Below are 17,260 nucleotides of genomic sequence, written 5' to 3' on the forward strand. Positions count from 1 at the left end.
TTCAACTGGCAGTATAAGTTGGCATCCCACAGTTCAAATGTTGGGCTTCTCAACTGACAAATGATTAATCTCCAAAATATACAAGCAGCTCATTCAGCTCAATATGAAAAAAGCAAATAACCCCATCCAAAAGTGAGAAGACCTAAATAGACATTTCTCTAAAGAAGACATGCAGATGGCTAACAAACACATGAAAAGATGCTCAACATCACTAATCATTAGAGAAATGCAAGTCAAAACCACAATGAAGTATCACCTCACACCGGTCAGAATGGCCATCATCAAAAAAATCTAAAAACAATAGATGCTGGAGAGGGTGTGGAGAAAAGGGAACCCTCCTGCACTGTTGGTGGGAATGTAAGTTGGTACAGCCACTGTGGAAAACTGTATGGAGGTTCCTTGAAAAACTAAAAATAGAACTACCATGTGACCTAGCAATCCCGCTACTGGGAATATACCCAGAGAAAACCATAATCCAAAAAGAAACATAATGGTACGTACCATAATGTTCATTGCAGCACTATTTACAATAGCCAGGACATGGGAGCAACCTAAATGCCCCTCAACAGACGAATGGGTAAAGAAGATGTGGCACATATATACAATAGAATATTACTAGGCCATAAAAAGGAATGAAATTGAATTATTTGTAGTGAGGTGGATGGACCTAGAGTCTGTCATACAGAGTGAAGTAATCCAGAAAGAGAAAAACAAATAATGTATGCTAACTCTCATGCATGGAATCCAAAAAAATGATACTGATGAACCCAGTGACAGGGCAAGAATAAAGATGCAGATGTAGAGAATGGACTTGAGGACATGGGGTGGGGGGCAAAGGGGAAGCTGGGACTAAGCAAGAGAGTAGCATAGACATAGACACCCTACCAAATGTAAAATATATGGCTAGTGGGAAGCAGCTGCATAAAACAGGGAGATCAACTCGATGATGGGTGATGACTTAGAGGGCCAGGATAGGCAGGGTGGGAGGGAGTCGCGGGAGGGAGGGGATATGGGGATATATGTATAAATACAGCTGATTCACTTTGTTGTATAGCAAAAACTGGCACAACAGTGTAAAGCAATTATATTCCAATGAAAAGCTTTAAAAAAAAAATGTTGGGCTTCTTTTTTTTCATTGTCTCAGTCCTAGTCATGAAAATGTTCAGATAATTTATTTTTTATTTTTTAAAATTTTTATTGGGGTGTAGTTGATTTACAATGCTGTGTTCATTTCAGGTGTACAGCAAAGTGAATCAGTTCTACAAATACATATATCCACTCTTATTTAGATTCTTTTCCCATATAGGCCATTACAGAGTACTGAGTAGAGTTCTCTGTGCTATGTAGTAGGTCCTTATTAGTTATTTATTTTATATATAGTAGTGTGTATGTGTCAAAAGATATTTTTTAAAGCCTAATAATTTATAGTTCCTGGTTTTTAGTCTGTCTTTTTTTTTTTTTTTTGCTTATAATTTTTATTTATTTATTTATTATTTTTGGGGGGGTACACCAAGTTCAATCATCTGCTTTTATACACATATCCCCGTATTCCCTCCCTCCCTTGGCTCCCTCCCCACCCTCCCTCGAGTCCCCCCCACCCTCCCCGTCCCAAGACTTTGACCAAGACTTTAGGAAATCTCATGCCTCTCAACTTCCTTAAATTATCTAGTGCCTTTAGAAGCAACACCCACCACACAGTCTTGAATTACTTATGTGTTACATATCATCCACTATGTGACAGAGACCTTATAGTTCCCAAAGCTTTGCCTTTACCAGACATCACATTTCGGGAGACTACTGTTCACAATCTATTGATTGTTTTGCTACTGTGAGCTATGGGATGAAAAAGTACCAGTCTGCATCCTATATCATGATACTAGATATATTCTCACTGCTTCTGTCTCATTCAGGCAACATAGCCAATCTTGTGATGATTAATTTTATGTCTCAATTTGACCGGGCCATGGGTTATTTAGATACTTGTTAAATGTTATCCTGGGTGTGTCCGTGAGAGTGTTTCTGGATAAGATAACACTTGAGCTGGTAGATGAGTAAAGCAGATTGCCCTCCTCAGTGTGGGTGGGCCTCATCCATTCTGTTGAAGGCCTAAATAAAACAAAAGGCTCAGTAAGGGAGGAATTGCTCTCTCTGCCTGACTGTTTTCGAGGTTTTCTCCTGTGTTCAGACTTGGAATCAAACCAGAACGTACACCATTGGCTCTCCTGGGTCTCCGAGCTTGTTGACTGCAGAACATGAGACTTCTCAGCCCCCATATTTATATGAGGCAATTCTTCTTCTTTTTTTTTTTTTGGCTGCGTTGGGTTTTCATTGCTGCACATGGGCTTTCTCTAGTTGTGGCAAATGGGGGCTGCTCTTTGTTGAGGTGCCCGGGGCTTCTTATTGCAGTGGCTTCTCTTGTTGTGGAGCATGGGCTGTAGGTGCATAGGCTACAGTAGTTGCAGCATGTGGGCTCAGTAGTTGTGGCTCATGTGCTCTAGAATGTAGGCTCAGTAGTTGTGGCACACAGGCTTAGTTGCTCTGCAGCATATGGGATCTTCCTGGCCCAAGGATCAAACCCATATCCCTGCATTGGCAGGCGGATTCCTAACCACTGCACCAGCAAGGAAGTCCTGTCAATTCTTTATAATAAATCTCTGTCTGTCTCTCTTTCTATATATATATAGATAGATATCTAATATCTAACATCTAATATCTAATATCTCTATATCTAATATACCTTGATTTCTCCAATTTCTCAGATGGTTTACTGCCAGCAAAAATCTTGCTACTGATTTCTGTATCAGTCTTCTTGGTTGAAACAGACATAGATTGTCTGACTTAATTAGAAAAGAAATTTATTGAAGTGATATTGGGTAGCTCAAAGACTTAGCAGGAGGGCTGGAGAAGCAATGTCATCTCAAATAAGTAAGAGGATGCTTATACACCAAAGGACTACAAAACTGCTGCCTCAGCAACAGCACCAACAGAGGATGCTAGATACTTGCTCTGGCATAGTGGTTTATGTAGTAAACTGGATGGGGTTTATTTTTAAGTAAGAAGTCTTACGAGGATGGAAGATGCCTTAGAGGACTGGGGTGGGGAGGATGGGGGGGACTCGGGGTAGGGGGAGTCAAGGAAGGGAGGGAATACGGGGATATGTGTATAAAGACAGATGATTGAACTTGGTGTACCCCCCAAAAAATAAATAAATAAATAAAATTAAAAAAAAAAAGTCTTAGAATTTGCTGATGAATTGGGTGTGGGAGAATGAAGGAAATAATAATGATGATGCTTCGGTGAATGGGTTCCCCAGGTGGTACTGGAGATGTGGAGGGGGGAGTAATTTTAGGGGTGGGGAACCAAGGCTCCTCTTTTGGGTATGATATGCTTGAAAAATCTATTAGCCAGCTGGGATTAGCCCTTCCCTTCCTCTCTCATCCTTCTTCCTCTACACATGGGCTTCTTTCTTCTCTCTCTTCTACTCTTCCAGTTAATATGCCTGGAGTCATGGTTTCCTACAAAATACTTTTGGCTTCCATTAGTAGAGTATTTTAGGGTACTTCTGATTTTATGACTAATGTTCCCAGAGGACTCTGATTAATTGAGTTTAGCTGAGAAGCCCACATGGGTTCCAATAAAATTTGGCCAGATAGAATGTGCTATTTTGTACAAAACAACTACTTGTGCAGTAACCATGTGAAGGAGGGGACCATTTTTCCCAAGTATGAGAGGGTGATTTGTAGAAAATAATCTGAACAATGAAAAAGTGATCTAATTATTCTAAGGATTATGTAGGATAATTGATAATTGCAACCACAGATAATCCCCGTGGCAGAGTCAATAACGCTTAGCAAATATTCCATTTGCTCCTTTACCTTTAAAGGTCCCCTTCTAGTGAGGCAGGACTGTGTGACTGGTTCTAACCGATGGGCTGAAGCATTAAAGTCCATGTATAATTCTGTTGTCTCTTATTCCCTGCTCTGTGACTGAGGAGTTTGCATGTTCTAGACAGTGCAATACAAAATGGTGGAGCTGCTTTAAACCTGGGTCTCTGAATGATTACGTGAAGCAGAGCCTTCTGCCAATTTGCACAAGAAAAGAATTGTTAACTAGAAATAAAACCTTTGCATTGGAGCTGATTTTTGCCACAGCAAACCCAGCCTATTCTGACTACAGTCCAAACCACCAAATTGATTTTTATCATCTTCTTTAATCCTTACAACAATTCTTTCAAATAGGAAATAGTATTTTATTTTTTTTTAAACTTGAGGCAACTGATGTCCTAAGAGGCTAAGGTTTTATCTTAGGAAGTAATTCCATTTATGACTGTTTGCTATAGGTCTCCCATTGCTGACTCTGCAGACCCTGGGAATAAGTTTACTGAGAGCAGTAATTGCCATGAGTCAGACACTGATTTTAGGAGGAGGAGAAATCAAGGAACTGGAGATCCACAACGCAGAGAATTGCCACTTGAAAGGTAGATACTAGCGTCCCAGAGATATTAGGAACCATTTGGGAAGATGTAAATGGAAGAGTAGCTAAAAATAAGCACCTCTCCCTCTACAATTCTGTCTGTACCAACTGGAAATTCCACTGGTTTCATTAACTTCTTCATAATGAGTTGGTGGGTTATCCATACCATAAAAAACCCCTTATTCTCCCATCAGTGTAATTCTCAGCTATAATCTTCCATTAAGAGTAAAAGTCAATGAGCACAGAGACAAAAGGAAAAGTCAAGCATGGTTGAGTTGCGGAATGGGAGGTTGGATGTGGTGGCCAGTTTACTATGACTATGCTATCTTTTAGCTCTGTGATTTCAGAGAGTAGCCCTAGCACCCTGAGAGTACAGGGGATGGGCTAAAGATGGAGAAGGGAAGAAAAGAGAGGCAGAGGGAGCCGTGCAAACAAATTTCACCAAACTTGCAGTCTTCCTTGTAGAGCTGGTAGTTCTTGCTCACTTCCCAGGTGCCAGTGAAAGCCACGTACCATTCATTCTTTTTTAAAATAAATTTATTTATTTATTTACTTATTTATTGGCTGTGTTGGGTCTTTGTTGCTGCACACAGGCTTTCTCTAGTTGTGGCGAGTGGGAGCTACTCTTCTTTGCGGTGCTTGGGCTCCTCATTGCAGTGGCTTCTCTTGTTGTGGAGCACGGGCTCTAGCCATGTGGGCTTCAGTAGTTGCAGCACATGGGCTCAGTAGTTGTGGCTCACAGGCTCTAAAGCGCAGGCTCAATAGTTGTGGCACACGGGCTTAGTTGCTCCGTGGCATGTGGGATCTTCCTGGGGCAGGGCTCAAACCCATGTCCCCTGCATTGGCAGGAGGATTCTTAACCACTGCACCACCTAGGAAGCCCTGCCATTCATTCTTGAGGGCAAGCACCATATGGTAGTGATGCTTATCAGAGACTGAAGATCTGGGGAGAATATGGGTCAGGATGAAGAACCTCATCTAAGCTACATCCCTTGGGAACTGGATTTTACTAATGACTTTTCTGATTGCAGTTGTTCCATCTTTGTTCCTCAAACTGTAGATCAAAGGGTTCAGCATGGGGATGACCACAGTGTCAAAGACAGACACAATCTCATCCTCCTTTGGGGATTTTTCTGAGTTACTTCTCTAGTACATGAAGGCAAGTGTCCCAAAGAAGAGGACAACAGAGGTGAGGCAGGAGGTGCAGGTGGAGAAGGTCTCGACCCTCCCACCATCATACTTCACTCTCAGGATCTTTCTGGTGAGGAGAATGGTCATGACATTGGCCAGGAACATGAGTTTGGCAAAAAAGAAGATGACAATCTCACTTTGGGTCATGCTGCTGCAGGCAAGCTTCAGCTGGGGTGGGAGATTGTAGAAGAAGAAGTTGATCTGATTGTCATCACAGAAGGAGAGGGTAAAGGTGCACGTGGTATGCAGGACGGCCCTCGATACCTCACAGACATAGGTCATGGCCAAAAAGCCCCTATGGATGCCCAGAGTCACTGCCACATTATGGCACAATGGGTTGCTAATGGCAACCAAGCGGTCATAGGCCATCATGGCCAGCAGGTAACACTCTGTGCTTGCACAGATGGTGAAGAAAAAGAACATTGGCCATAGAAGATGACTGTTTTGCTTGTGGGCAGTGTGGCTAGGATCTGAGGGGTGATGACAGAGGTATAGCAGGCATCTAGCAGGGCAAGATGGCTCAGGAAGAAGTACACTGGGGTGTGGAGTTGAGTGTCCACTTGGATTAGAATAAACATTCTCACGTTTCCCACGAGGGTGACTAGATAGAAACTGAGAAACATCAGGAAGAGCGGAATGGCCAGTTCAGGGTGATCCGTGAAACCCACAAGAAGGAACTCCGTCAGTTGTGAGATTTCTTTTGGCCATAGGCTCGATGCAGCTGGGCGGCCTGAGGAGAACAGAAGTAGAGATTCCAGACCTGAAGTTCTTTGCGTTCTTCAGTGTCAGACATTAGGTGAACGCCTCAGATATTTTTTGCTCAGAGAGAAAAGAGAATGTTATCATTTTAAGAATCTACAAAGGGAAGTTACTATGGAGAGCGTTTACCTATCTCTGCATCCCCCCTGAAAATGGACCTTGGGTAGGTATGTCTTCAGGTTCACTTGCTTATTGTCTATGACTTTCTTTAAGAACAGAGAACTTTAAACTATCAAGACTGGAAGGGACCAATCTGGAGTCTCACTCTTCTAGACTATCCCCAACAAATCGTCATGTAGCTCAGGTGTACACCAGGGCTGTCTCATAGTCCATGGTTGTGCTCTGATAACTCCCGGTAGGGCCGTTTGTATAGTCTGTGATGTGAATGGTGCTTCCAGAGTGGTCAGATGCAGAGTCTTGTGTTCTGTGATGGGGACTTTCTGGGCACTCTACCTTTGGAAAATTCTCCCTGTTGGGAAAGCCACATTGCTCTTTCTGTATCTTTTACACACTAATATTATGCTTGATTCTGCACGTTGGGTAAAACCCCCCTCTCCCAAGACAGATTGCGATCTTGCCTACTCTTATGTAGTCTCCTATTCTCCATGTCAAACATTTCCAGTTATTTCAGCAATTCCCAGTGAGCCCTTTCATAGTCTATTTTTGCTCTCCTATGAACGGTCATCGTCTGTCTTGGATCTCTTTTTTGAGGGTCCTTGAGAGAAAGTGATTCTGTGAAAACCATTAGATTTATGGAGCCCTTATTCTGTGCTGGACATTTCCACATTAATTGACTGATTTCTCTCAATAATCCTGAAATAGCCGTTATGAGTTTCGCTCGAAATGTGTAAGCTGAGGGTCAGGAAGTTAAAGTGGCTTGTCAAAGAATACATTGCAAGTGCAAAAGCCAGTATTTAAGCTATGGTGTCACGACCCTAGGGCACTGCTCGTTTCATTACCCTACACTGGTCCTTCTTAACCATCAGCCGTCCCCTTTAATTTTTAGCTTCTGTAGTCTGGAGGTAGCTCCCAGAAAGGGGGTTTATAAAATTTGGTAGAACCGGTTTCCTGCAGAAATAAAGTTGATTCTTCTTTCTGGTGGTGGAGTGAGTTCTTGTGCTGTTTGCTCTGGGCCCTGCCCTCCAGGACAATGCCTCTGGGGGGTGGGGTGGAGGCTGCCCCATCAGGGATTCGGAGACTCATGGGGAGGCTGGCTGGAGTCAGGGTTAAAGACTTGTTTGTGAACTATGGGGTTCTCACTAGCCATAGAATTTCCACAGAACATGTCAGCATTTTTATTTGAGATAAACTATGTTGATTTCTTTTTTTCTTTAAATATTTTTATTTATTTATTTATTTATTTATTTATTTATTTATTTATTTATTTATTTATGCTGGGTCTTAGTTGCAGCAGGCAGCCTCCTTAATTGTGGCATGTGAACTCTTCGTTGTGGCATGCCTGTCAGATTTAGTTCCCTGACCAGGGATTGAACCCAGGCCCCCTGAATTGGGAGCTCAGGGTCTTATCCACTGAACCACCAGGGAAGTCCCAACACGTCAGTTTTGATCCTGAGAATTTCACGGCTCCTAAGGCAAAATCAAAGTCTTGGCATTTCAGACGCAGAATATCAGGTCCACCAAGTTTCTAACAGTTAACATTATCAAGTAAGGTGTAGAAACCGATGCCTATCGAATCTACTGATCAGCGGTAGCTTGAGTATGGACCACCCTGGTTTATCGCATTGCTCCCATCTTCTTTGATCTTAAGCATCTTTCCTCCAGAACACTGCTATTACTGTGATTTTTCTGTGCTCCAATCATCTGCTTCTTTCTGTCCCTCTGTTAAATGTTTCCCATCATTTTTCTCTTCTCTGCTTCCTCATAACTTTGACTTATACATAGTTGTGGCTATTCACCCCATGGAGATCCATCATCTTTAGCTCTATTGAAAAACTGAAAAATTCTTTCTTTTTTTTTTTTTAAGCTCAAATACTTTAAAAAGAGAATTTGATTCATCCAGCTGCCTTTTTGGAAGCCAGTCCGAAAGTTAAAAAGTTGAAATTATATAGCCAGCCTACATGTTAACTCTCTGCTGTGTCCAAAGGGTCAGTTATGTGATACAAAACATAGCTTCACGCCTTCAGCTGGGCTGTGGAAGGTGCCGGCATTGTGACATCTTTTCAAGACCTGAGTCTCGAAAACTCAGTTTGGAACTACTAGTACAGACATCCTGAATTTGCACTCACATCTATTATTCTGTTGCATGACTCAATAAATCCTTCTTTCAGAGCAGCATTCTTTATCCTTATTTAACCACAGAGTCTTTTCTTCCTTCTTTCCATAGAGATGGAAATTTAGAGACATGGAACCCATGCTTTAGGGCATGCTTAACTATTATAGATGTCCTCCAACAACTCTTTTTGCTATGTTTATCTCCAAATCATAAGATTATAAATATATTTCTTTGAAGATTTTAAAAGATATCTCTGAACATTTCAATATTTGGACTAAATAGCCTGCAAATTCAGATTTATAAACAATTATATGCTTTATAGACTTATAGCAATATTACACTGCTTGGACTTGGATTTGCCAATCACACCATCTTTTTTCCAGAACGGTCATAACCTTTCAGTCCAGCCCTTGGACGTATCCCACCACATTTGCATAACTTAGTTCATGCGGCCTGAGAATAGATATCATTATGCCTTCATTAATCTAAAAAGAAATATTCGTCTGGCAGCTTTCTTTTGGATGGCAGTAGTGAAAACTTGCATCTATTCAAGACATTATCTCAATGGGAAAATGAGAACATTTCTTGAAACTCTGAGTGATTAGGTGTTGTCTGGTAGTTTCTGAGTCCATGCCTGTCCAATGTCTGACATTTGAATGTGATTTTATGTTAGGAGAGCATCTGGGTGACTGGTTTCTCTTTCTCTGCAGGGTTTGGGGGTCACAGTGTACATGGCCAGTGGGATGGGCTTGCAGGCTTTTTCCCACACTTGTTGGAAGTACCCACGACCCTCACACAGAACCCCGGAGTCAGAAAGGACCCTGTGATGCAGTTCTGTGATTGTCCAGCTCTGCCCTTCAGAGGCCTCAGGCTTCTTGGTGATGCCTCAGGGGACACAGGAGCAGGAAGTAAATGGGAGGCTGAGCAGGTGGGGAGCTGTCAACTCAGCCCCAGCTTCAAACAAAGCAGCGCTTCTTTTAATGCTGGTAAACAAACAGGTGCTTCATGTCATTTTGTTTGGAAAGGGCGTTCTAGTGTTAAAATAAGATGAACATCTGGTCCACTATGTTCTTTTTGTTTGGCATAAGAGAACATTGAACTTCAGAGAAGAAGTTAAATTTTACCTGATGTGTCAGCAGATTTTCCCTCCCAAATTTATCTTAATAGGACCTTAATATGGACATCTTATTTGGTGCCTCAGGAGAGGCCACAGAGCTATGAAAGAGCAAACCAGGGACTTCCCTGGTGGTGCAGTGGTTAAGAATCCGCCTGCCAATGCAGGGGACACGGGTTCAAGCCCTGGTCTGGGAAGATCCCACATGCCGCAGAGCAACTAAGCCCGTGTGCCGCAACTCCTAAGCCCTTGCGCTGCAACTACTGAAGCCTGCGCACCTAGAGCCTGTGCTCTGCAACAAGAGAAGCCACTGCAATGAGAAAGCTGCACACTGCAACGAAGAGTAGCCCCTGCTCACCACAACTAGAGAAAGCCCGCACGCAGCATTGAAGACCCAACACAGCCAATAAATAAATTAATTAAAAAAAAAGAAACATCGGCTGCTCTTAAAAAAAAAAAAAGAACAAATCAGAACTAACAAGTCCAGGGTAGAGCCATGGGGATGGGAGGATTGCTATAACATAGCTGGGACACTCAGGCCAGGTCACCAAGGTTCCCGACTTGTCACCTCCCTCACTGCACATCCCCTCCTGTAACATCCATTTCCATGTTATCTTTTCAAAAGCTTCTTACAAGGGTCTTTCTCCCTGACCTCACCAGCTGAGACAACCTCCTCAAGAGGGCTGGGACTCATCCTTGGTACATGCTCTAAACACCTAGTTATTCAACCATGTGGGTGTCAGGGGAGTAATAACATCTCTACGCCAGCTATGTTCCCTGCACTTGGCATATTTGCTACTAACTGCTACAGCCATCAGTAAGTACGTATTCCTAGATCTATTTCACAGAAGATAGAATTAACGTCTTGGGAAAATAACCTGTCCAAAAGGTCACACAGATAATATTTTAATTATTTTCAAACATTTGGAAAGCACACTTAATAGTCTGTGGAATATATCTGATCTCCCAACATAGTTACAGGATTTACATTACCTCATAGGGGAAGAGCTGGTCCTTTTGCTCTTGCGAGGAACTTCTATGAGAACTGCTGATATTTTCTGTTTTCTGAGCAGATCCAAGAAGACTGCTGCTGCGGTGATCTGAAAGCCATAGGAAACACAATTACCTAATCTTCCTCGGACTAATTTTATGTATATGCTGAAACCCACTTTTGAATACACTCCCAGCAGGTAGCAAGACCAGGCTGTGTGCCCAGTTTTATTCAGAGTTCCTGGGCAACATTCAAAGCTTGCAACCTCAGGTCCTCCAGGTGGCTGACTGTTTTGCCTTCTCGCTCAAACAACCCAATTCAGATCTTGTAGCTGAATCATTGAGTTTTCTGATCCAATTGAATCCTTTGGTGGTTTTTAACATCTTCTAGGTATCACCTAACATGATGCTTGTGTACAAAGGTGATAACACTAAATGAAAGAGGAACTCTTTTTTCTATATGATTCATTGTGATAATTGACCTACCTTCAGTGGGGGTTGTGTGAGCCCAGACTTGCCTGCAAATCACAAAATGAGTGGGCTTGGGCTTTGTGTGTCTGGGAGAAGTCAGCTCCCTTCAGTTAGAGCTGACTCAGGGCTCTAAGTAGGTGAGAACACAATGGGTCTGGGGATTAAAAAGCTCAGGAGGGTAAGTGGCAGACCCTAAATAACATCATTTCCCGTGTTGCTCTCTGCCCTCTTCAGGGAATGAACACTGTCACTTCCATGCCACTTCCCCCAGGGCTGGAAAGAAACTGAGAGACGATCTAGACCTACTTTGACACATTACAGATGAAGAAACAAACCTGGGGGTAGCGGTGCATGTCTTATCCCAGGTCACTTAGCTTCTTAGCTGCCAGCTGGAGCGCTGACCAGAAATGATGGTGGAGGATGGCTATGGTTAGGGGGAGGAGACTAAGGCTGAAACCACGGTCTCTCCCATTAGTCTGGTCTGCTCAAGAATCGGCTTCCTTCCAGACCCAGTTCAAGTCTTACCACTTCTGGGAAAGCTGACTAAACCCCATATAGATGTTCCCAGCTCTTGGTGGGCTGCACCTGGGTTAGCTTTCCATTCTATATCGTGGCAGTCTTGAGCATCAGGGCTTCTTTAGTTTAAACAGCTGCCTCACAAAATATTCTGTGGGAGAAGTGTTCAGTCCTCCAGTCCTTTAATTTAAATAAATTTTTATTTTATATTGGAGTATAGTTGATTTACAATGTTGTGTTAGTTTCAGGTGTATAGCAAAATGATTCAGTTATATGTATGTGTATATCCATTCTTTTTCAGATTCTTTTCCCATATAGGTTATTACAGAATACTGAGTAGAGTTCCGTGTGCTATATAGTAGGTCCTTGTTGATGATTTTATATATAGTAGTGTGTATATGTTAATCCCAAACTCCTAGTTTATCCTTCTCACCCACCTTTCCTCTTTGGTAACCGTAAGTTTGTTTTCTATGTCTGTGAGTCTCTCTCTGTTTTGTAAATAAGTTCATTTGTACCATTTTTTTTTTAGATTCCGTATATAAGTGATATAGTATTTGTCTTTCTCTGTCTGACTTACTTCACTTAGTGTGATAATCTTTAGGTCCATCCATGTTCCTGCAAATGGCAATATTCCATTCTTTGTTATCAGCCTATTTAATTTTGAAGTAAAAGATCACCTTAATGGTGTTAAATCAGTAACAACAATAGAGCAGGGAAAAGTCATAAATGAGGAGGGGCCTCCTAGGGCCCTTGATTCCCCTTTTGCTGTTGCCGAGGAAAAAGGGGGAGACATATCATCTGTTTATGTATCACTAAGTCACATGGCTTAGTTTGGCTTTTTTTTTTTTTTTTGTGGACAGTTTTGAAACCTTTAATTTTGAACATTTTATTTTATTTTTCTTTAAGAACTTTTATTGAGATATAATTGACATACAATAAACTGCATATATTTAAAGTGTACAATTCGATATTTTTTTCTTATAAGTAATGTGTATATGGCAATCCCAATCTTCCAATTCATACCCTCCCCCCGCCCCTGCCGCCCCACTGCCCGCTTTCCCCACTTGGTGTCCATATGTTTGTTCTGTACATCTGTGTCTCTATTTCTGAGTTTGGCTTATTTTTGATCTCTCTCTTTATATATATATTTGTTTTCTAGTTGTTCCTAGTTGGTTGTTTTCTTTAATAAGATAAACATTTATTCTTCTTCCACGTAAAAGAAGCCTGGAGATAGGCAGCCCATGGCTGGTATGGTGAATTAAAAATGTCATCAGGGGCTTAGGCTCTTTCTGTTCTGCTGTTTTCTATGTGTGGCTTTTAGCCTCAAGGTCACCTTGGTAGCTGAATGGCAGCCAGGGCTCCAGCCGTGACATCCACACTCCAGCTCAGAAGAATAAAAACCTAGAGGCAAGTGTTTTGAGTTTTGTCTTATTATAACAATGCTTTATGAACATTCTTGCACTTGCACCCTGATGGGCATGGACCAGAGTTTCTCCATTGTGTATACTTAGCTCACGGGCATAGGTGAGTCACTGGTTAAGTGTATCTTTGATTTTTAAAGGATAATGCCAAACTGTTTAAAAAAATTGTTAAACTAATCTTTTCTACCCATTTTCCATATCCTTGTTAATATAGTGGTGTCATTCTCTTTAATTTTTGCTAATTTATTGGGTATATTGTGATTTCAATTTGCATTTTCCTGATTACTGAGAATAAATATCTCTTCATAGGTTTATTGGCTATTTGGATAGTGTTTTTTGTGATTTACCTGTTTGAGCCTTTGTGCTGTCTTTTCTTAATGATTTTTTTTTATTATTTTTTTATTTTTTGGGGGGTACACCAAGTTCAATCATCTGTTTTTATACACATATCCCCGTATTCCCTCCCTTCCTTGACTCCCCCCGCTCGAGTCCCCCCCACCCTCCCCACCCCAATCCTCTAAGGCATCTTCCATCCTCGAGTTGGACTCCCTTTGTTATACAACAACTTCCCACTGACTATTTTACAGTTGGTAGTATATATATGTCTGTGCTACTCTCTCGCTTCGTCTCAGTTTCCCCTTCACCCCCCGCCCCCTCCCATACCTCGAGTTCTCCAGTCCATTCTCTGTATCTGCATCCTTGTTCTTGTCACTGAGTTCATCAGTACCATTTTTAGATTCCGTATATGTGAGTTAGCATACAATATTTGTCCTTCTCTTTCTGACTTACTTCACTCTGTATGACAGATTCTTAATGATTTTTACGTACATACATATGCATGTGTACACGTACACACACACACACACAAGTAAATAGTCCTTGTTGATTGTGTTTCTTAAAAATACTTTCTCCCATTCTGTGTTTTGACTTTTCATCTTCTTAATCATGTGTTTTAATGAACAGAACCTCTTTGAAGAATACTGATACATTTAGGAATACATTTATGATGAATGCTTTTTGTTTTTAAATATATATATCATGAAATCTTCCATATAATGAGGTTATGAGAATATTCTCCTCTATTACTTTATAAAACTTTTATTCACTTCCCTTTCGTACTTAGTTCTTTAGTCTACTTTGAGTTTATTTTTGTGTGCGGTGAGAGGTAGAGGTCTGTATAAGTTAGGGGCCCTACAGGTAACAGATGGTACATTCAACTTGGGTAATGTCTAGTCAAACCACTATTTAAAAAGGTGTGGACAAGATTTAATAAAACCAAGATGGGATGATGTGGTAATTTACAGCTAGTAACAGAGGGAACCATTGCCACTCTTACAAGTAGTGATTCATATTGTGTCTCTTTTACTTTCAAAGAGACTTCCAAGGTCACTGTGTTCAATTGCCTCAAGCCAGCAGAATGGGAAGGAGCGTGGCTTGTTGGAAATGGTCTACACCACTTATTCAAACATTTTATTGGCTAAACTCTCAGCTGTCTGTCCATACTTAACTGCAAAAGATGCTGGTTAAACATCTAGTTTTTTAACCAGTCCTAGCTGAATAGCATGAATCATTTGGGGTCAGAGGGCCAACTGTGGTAGGCAGCCCTTAATCATGGTCCCCGATGATTCCTGCCCTCTGGTATCCATGTCTTTGAGTGATTTCTCTCTCTGGAGAATGGCCTGAATTTAGTGACTCACCTTTAGTAAATACAATGTGATGGGATATTACTTTTGAGATTAAGTTTCAAAAAAACAGGGGTGTCTGTATTGGGCAATTAGCTCTGAGCAAAGTCAGCTGTCGTGTTGTGAGCTGCCCCATGGGGAGGTTCATGTAGCAAGGAACTGACATATTTGGCTACCAGTGGGGAAGGATCCAAGTCTTGCCAACAGCCAAGCCTTAACTGCGGCCTTGGCCAACGTGTTAATTACTGTTTTGTGAGGAACCGTGAGCCAAAGACGTCCAACTAACCCATGCCCGGATTCCTGACCCTATAGAAACTGCAATAGGAAATGTTTGCTGCTTTAAGCTGCCAAGGTAACAACAATAGAGAGCTAACATATCCCCATGGGGAGATGCCATAGACGGCAATAGAGTTTCAATATTCTGCTTGGTCTTGGGGTTCTTTCTTCCCCTTGGAGGTTTGGCCTTTGATTTCTTAGTATCTTTTCATATTTTTATTTTATCTTTTTACATGTTTTTAAGCGGCCAGCTTGGCCAGAAAATTCTAGTCCATTATATTGCCAGAAATGGAAGTCCTATTCATTTAAATCTTTCTGCTTTTCAATAGATCAATAGATTGAGCACCTACTGTGATTCAGGAGGTGCATTAAAAATAGCAGATAGTTCTCGCTTCCATGGGACTTATATTCTACTGGGAGTGGGGTTAAAAAAACAAATGAATAAATAGATATCAGGCGTTGTTGTGTCTTGTAGAATAAAACGGCAGGGTAGGGGGACAGAGAGTGACATGCAGTGGGAGAGCTGTTGCTCTAGATATGGTGGTCAAGAAAGGTTTCTCCTAAATGAGGCAGGATTTCTGCAGAGGCCTGAATAAAGTAAATGAATGGGTCTTGTATGTTGATAATGGGGAGAAGAATGCTTGTGCAGACATTTTCTCCTTTGTAGGTCTGCAGAAGATGCTGGGAAGCAGACATGGGTCTCTTATTCCTTTTATTTCAGAGGGGTTGAATGCAGGGTCCTTGGACGCTGCTTGGTGGATTGGTGGATCTGAGAATCATTGTTGCTCTCAGTCTCTCAAGCATCAATAGAGCTGTCTTGTCTGGGACAAGACTTATGGCTGAAGTTGACCTAAATGCCCCAGTCCTATCTTAGCCAACACAGAGAATAGGGTCGGTGTAGGTTCTGAATAAATTTTTATTGAATGACCATTAGGTGCAGTCTCTTCCAGCTTCTATCCAGCTGCTTAGCCAAGAACTTGCAGGTGTATAGGGATTTAGGCTAAGTAAGGTTCTTTCCTTGTGAAGTAGGTATTTTATTTTATTTATCTTGTCTTCTTTTACTTATGGACTTTGGGTTGTCCCTGACTGACTTTTGTGTGTCACTTCACATGACTCCCAACTTCCTAAGCAGGAAAACCATCTTTTCTGATTCCTGGAGAAAGAGTCTAAAGAGTAAGACTATTTTTTGTTGTTGTTGTAGTTGGGAGAAAGTTATTTATTTATTTTTAATTTAATTTTCATTTTATATTGGAATATAGTTGATTTACAAACTTGTGTTAGTTTCAGGTGTACAACAAAGTGATTCACGGGCTATTTTCCCTTAAGTGATTCTGTACCAGAGAAGGGACAATTGTTTATAAAGTGGTGCTCAGAGGTGATATAAGATAGTAGATAAAAGTAGAGTTTCTGGAGCCAGATTCCCTGAGCTTGAATCAAGAGCCTTGCTTCTGTGACCTTGGATAACTTCTCTATGTCTTAGTTTCCTCATCTCTATGTGGGGATAATAATTGCAACTACACTGTAGAGTTGCTAAGGCATCATAGGGTTGTTAAATACATCTAAAACTTTTAGAATAGTGTCTGGCATATAATAGGTGCTCTGTGACTCTCAGATTTAATAATAATATTAATAATAATAATAATAATAATATTTTTTAGGACCTAGGACAATGAGTTGTTAAGTTCTTTAGGTTGTGAAAGAGACTACTGAGATTATCTAGTAGAATGTGGGTCTATGGTTAAGACTTTTATGCTCCAAAAGAGAGACAGGGATTTCTTGGGGGACCTATTGGGAGCACTAGAAATCAGTCTGGAACGTAATTCAAGACTTGGAAAGATCTAATGCAGCACTAGGGACTGGGTTATATGGCTGCCACCTCAGCATCTGACATTTGCTGATCTCCTCTATGGTCTGCCCATAACTGTGACTCAGCCATTCTCTCCATATCTTATCATCATTTGTGAGTCTCATTTCTCAGCTAGCTTAGTCTTTCCCCAAATTTTTCAGTTTAAATCCTCAAGAGGGAGATGTATTTATTGCTTCTGCTTAATAATCATTGTGTGACTCTAGAGCATCTCATGGCTTTCTACTCTGTTCATGCATCGATGAAACCTAGATCAGGGGCTTATTCTAG

At 41.3% G+C, this 17,260-nt stretch overlaps 1 pseudogene; it reads right to left on the reverse strand.

The window, feature by feature from the left end:
• Positions 1–5,451: 5,451 nt before the first annotated feature.
• LOC130848693 (olfactory receptor 9I1-like) lies at positions 5,452–6,372 on the reverse strand (annotated as a pseudogene).
• Positions 6,373–17,260: the final 10,888 nt, after the last annotated feature.

The sequence above is a fragment of the Hippopotamus amphibius genome, chromosome 3, assembly GCF_030028045.1.
Source record: "Hippopotamus amphibius kiboko isolate mHipAmp2 chromosome 3, mHipAmp2.hap2, whole genome shotgun sequence".
Classification (NCBI taxonomy): domain Eukaryota; kingdom Metazoa; phylum Chordata; class Mammalia; order Artiodactyla; family Hippopotamidae; genus Hippopotamus; species Hippopotamus amphibius.